Raw genomic sequence first — 5024 nt, 5'->3', positions numbered from 1 at the left:
ACAGGCAGCAAGCCTAAAGAACTGAGTGAAACCAGCACCATGTATATTCTTTGACAAGGCCTGTTATCTAATTTTAAACCCTGTCAGGCCATCACACTAACAGTGTTCTAATATAGCTCGCGGCTTCTGACTGGGTCTCAGTGACTGAAGCTTGCTGCAGTGGCTGCTGTTATGTGGTAATATAAGACACTCTCATCCTTATTTTAAACTTTCTATAGGATGAGGCCTCTCCAGGATCCATCCATGCTAAAATTCCCTATCCATCTTTCGTCTGGCAGTGTGTTGGCTATTTTTACGACACAAGCTAGGGTTATCTGAAACCCTAGGAAACCACAGTTGAGAAATCGCCTCCATAAGACTAGCCTGTGGACAAACTTTCTTCATTTGGTTGACGTGGAAGGGTACAGCCCATTGTGAGTGAGGCTATCCCTGGGCATTTGGTCCTCTATGTATGCAAGCAGACCAAGCAAGCCATGAGGGACAAGACAGTAAGCCGAACCCCTTTGTGGCCTCTGTACAAGCTCCTGTCTTCCAAAGTTATTGTGGCCATGGTGTTTATTACAGCAACTGCAAACCTAATTAAGACAGATGGCATTCACTAATCTTTTTCTTCTCTTATTGCAGGGGTCTATATTCAATATGTCTCCTTGATGTCTAACAATTGTTTGGTTTAGCTTTGCTTTTTTAACAAAATTATTACATCCTTAAGAGCAGACCCAGTAAAAAAACACTAGAAAAATATTTAGTTGCTGTAGGTAAATGAAAGTACCCATTGACTTCTGATCTGGCACACTTCAGACTTGCATTATCTATCATCTATCTATATCTATCTATCTATCTACCATCTATCTATTATCTATTTCAATCTATCTATCTATCTATCTATATCTATATACTATTTAAGACCTTCTACACACTAGGTCAGTGTTCCACCGCTAAGCCTGCATCACCCCAGAACACTTCAGAAACAACTTACCCAGGCTTATCCAACCGTCAAGACACTCCTTACCATGCCTGCTTTTCCTGTTAACTCTGCTTTTGAAAGGATTGAAAATGAGTTATACAATGAGTGATTTTTCACTCCTCCAAACATAGTTAACCCTCCCCTAAATAAAAATGAGAGGAAGATTATACTCCACAGTCATTATCTGAAACATATACAAAATGGACAGAATGCTTGATTCACCCAGACTTCTGTGTACTCTGCCAATTAGAATGCTGGATAGTGTGTAGAAATGCTATGCAGAACTCTCTTATTTTCACCTCTATTCTATCACCAAAATTTCCTGGTCTTAACGCTGAAATGTCATATCTATATATCGTGTTCCTAATTGTTTAAGCTATAAGGCAGCACTTTCTGATTGACTTGTGAACAGTGATCTTAATGTGATTTAGTTCCTGCTATGTGCACTTAGCACTAACTAACCAACAAGAAAGCATCAAACCAGAACCTCTAGTTATTGTGTGCCTAAGACATAATTCCAAGACATATAATTTATTGTCCTCTGATCTAAGTTGAATTATAGAGCATACGCTTTGCTTGGAGCAGTAATGATGCTTCAAAAATTGCCACCTGGCTAACAAGCCCAGTGAGCAATGTACAAGGCTCTGATGTCATTTATAACAATACCTATACATCGGATAACAGGAACAGTACTGGCTTCCACCTCTGTTGGCTGTCCTAAGTGCTGGAAAGACTAATTTGCCTCTCTGGGTTGCTACTGGCCGTTGCCACCTGCTGACTTTGGCACTCTGATCCCCTGGCTCCCCTTCTGGAGTCCTGGCAGCCTCCTCCCTGGTGCTAGTCTTGAGCCAGGGAACACAGGGATGTTTGGAAGTCCTCGCATTGCTGAGGCCACATTGTGCAAAGAGGCTGACAGTGGAAAATCTTGTGCTCTCAGGGGTCAATGTGTTGAGGATGCTGATGATCAGCTGGCTAACAGCAGCAATGGTTGGAAACTGCCCCAGAGAACATCACATATTGGCAAGGGAAGGATATTGAAGGAGCGAGCATCTGCAGAGAAAATAAATGAGGGCCTGTGAGATAGTTGCGAACATTTTTTTTCATCCAGCCTGAATTCATTTTAGACATTTAAAGGTTTTCACCATTTGAACATTTATATTTTAGTGTTGCAACTCTTGGTCTCGTTGGTTTCATTTGCAAGTTGTGTCCTAAAAGCTAGATAGTCTCCTTCGACATGTGAATTTTTGATTCCTGCTCAGTCATGGGGCTTTCTCCAGGCAGGTCTTTTCTGAAACATTGGATTATCCTTTATAGTGTTTAAAGACACAAATCTAGAGATTTTTGATTACCTGTATTTTTACAAAAATAATTTTATACGACTATGGGTACCTAGTAGTAGAAGCCTTCCTTAACAAGCAAGACTCTATGCGTTTAACCCTAACATTTAAAATGTTTTTTTGCACACATTGTCAATAAACTGAATAGTCTTCTCTTAATAAGGATGGAGCATTTGTGACCTTTTGTCCCACCAGGCTGCAAAGTCTTATGTGGAATTACATTTGCATCAGGACTGTTGATGTGCATTACAAACAGAATCATGAGAGCCATTTTAACACTTCACAGGTATGAATCATGGCATGAAAATGAGGCTTTCTGGAGTCTTTTGTTACGTCGATTTGGCTTAAATCATGTATTATGAAGTAAATAGATTAGGGAATTTAAAAAAAATTAGCCTGATATACTCAGATATCCTGAGTCCATGACATGCAATGAAGTTCTGCCAGGAAGATAGTGGAACATTAGTGTTAGGGACAAAGATGAGGGGCACTACAGACAAGAGCATCTGCTGTGGCTTCCGTGGGAAAGGATGGGCAAGGATGCTGAGCTTAGGTGCTGAGCTACTTTGAATAATATCGGCAGGTGCTGGCACATGAGTGCCATCTCTCTTTTTCTTTTAATTTAATTTTATTAATTTATTCATATTACATCTCAATAGTTATCCCCTCCCTTGTATCCTCCCATTCCTCCCTCCCTCCCACTTTCCCCTATGTCCCTCCCCTATGACTGTGACTGAGAGAGAACTTCCTCCCCCTTTATGTGCTCATAGGGTATCAAGTCTCTTCTTGGTAGCCTGCTATCCTTCCTCTGAGTGCCACCAGGTCTCCCCATTCAGGGGATGGGATAACCATTGAGATGTCACAAGAATAAATTAATTAAAAATGTCTTATAATGTTTAATCTTTGTATAAAAATTGTTTGTGAAGAACAAGCAACCTAAACATATCATTAAAAAGAAACAAAATACAAAAGACTGTTGTGGCTTATTTTTTAAATGCCCCCCCCCCAAATGTTTATTTTCTTAGCTTGGTCTCTGGCTGGTGGTATGATTTGTAGGGAAGATTCTGGCAGGAGCATTAGGAAAAATGTGGAGTGTGAGAAATAAGGAATTAAAAATATCTATAGTCTTCTATCTGAATTTATTGTCTCCATTCCATTTTTAGTTATTGATTTTTATTCACTTAATATGTGTATGTGTCAGTGGAATATGTTTGTGTAATGACATGTGTATGGTGATCTGAGGAAAACAAAGTGTTCTGGGTTCTGGGGAATCCAGCTCAGCCTTGCATGGTAAGCACTTTTTACTGCTGTGACATCTTATTGCCCCATCTCTGTGCTTATTTTTTGTATTTCTATGTCACTATCTTCAACACAAATTTAACAGGAAATAAATATATGTATATAATTTCTATTTCTTTTTTATTGCATTATAATTATTTACAAAGTTGTTACATAGTCAAGCATTTGGTGTAGCATCATCTTAAAGTCTTTCAGATTGGTGTAAGAATTATTGAGCACTTGAGAAAATGTAGCTCAGAGGCCAGAGGTGCCGTGCATGGGCTAGAGGTGATGAGAAGTTAGCCTGAGGAGTTCCAACCTGAAAACCTCTAAATACAATCAAAGACATTTCTTCAAGCCATAGATTTGTGTTAGTCTTAGAAACCTGGACACAGCAACATTAAATCCCTATCCCTCTTGCAAGAATAAACTGACCTTCAAAAAACAGACCAGAGGCTTTGCAGATGTGCCCTCTTGTCTCTTGCTTTAGCCATGGTCAACCCAACCCTGTTTTTCACCATAGCAGTCAATGACAAGCCCTTAGGTAGTGTCTCCTTCGAGCTCTTTGCCGAAAAAGATTCAGAGACATCAGAAAACTTTTGTGCTTTGAGCACTGGAGAGAAAGGATTTGGATACAAGGCTTCCTCCTTTCCCAGAATTATTCCAGGATTCATGTGCCAGGGTAGTGATTTCATCAGCTATAATGGCTCTGGCAGTAGATCCATCTATGGGTAGAAATTTGAGGATGAGAATTTCATCTTGAAGCACACAAGTCCTGGCATCTTGCCCATGGCAAATGCTGGACCAAACACAGATGGTTCCAAGTTTTTTTTTTTTATATGTACTGCCAAGATGGACAAGCATGTGGTCTTTGTGAAGGTGGAAGAAGGCATGAGCATCATGGAAGCCATGGAGCATTTTGGGCCCACAAATGGCAAGACCAGCAAGAAGATCACCATTTCCTACTGTGGACAACTCTAAATCTTTTGACTTGCAGGCATCTTACCCAGCAGGCCATTCCTCCTGTAGCTCAGGAGAGCACCCCAACCCCATCTGCTCCCAGTACCCTGTAACCTTTATTCTCACTGAAGTTCTTTGGCTTCCATCTTGTCCTCATTCTCCTCCAAGTTCATCTGGACTGCAGAGTTAAGTTTATGATTATGAATAAAAAGTAAATAGGAACTGTTAAAAAAAAAAACAGGCCAGAGCCCACGTTGGATTGTTGTAGTGTGACGTTTCAATTTATTATAATCTCCCATTCCTTGTTGCCTCCTACTAACTGAATTTAACTGCCTCAAGGAGACTTACAGAAGACTTGAGCTGCATACAAGGTTGAATTAATTGCCACTAGAGCCACATCTAATTACTAATAAGATCTTGGGGACAAGTTGGTGGTGACAGGAATGAAGTGAAACTAGATGTTTCATTGGAGATAGCAAAGAGGA

General features: G+C 40.2%; 1 pseudogene; it reads left to right on the top strand.

The window, feature by feature from the left end:
* Positions 1 to 4071: 4071 nt before the first annotated feature.
* LOC127210879 (peptidyl-prolyl cis-trans isomerase A-like) lies at positions 4072 to 4560 on the top strand (annotated as a pseudogene).
* Positions 4561 to 5024: the final 464 nt, after the last annotated feature.

This window comes from Acomys russatus, chromosome 28, assembly GCF_903995435.1.
Source record: "Acomys russatus chromosome 28, mAcoRus1.1, whole genome shotgun sequence".
NCBI lineage: Eukaryota > Metazoa > Chordata > Mammalia > Rodentia > Muridae > Acomys > Acomys russatus.
The sequence above is the reverse complement of the archived record's forward strand: the minus strand, read 5'-3'. Positions and strand labels throughout refer to the sequence as shown.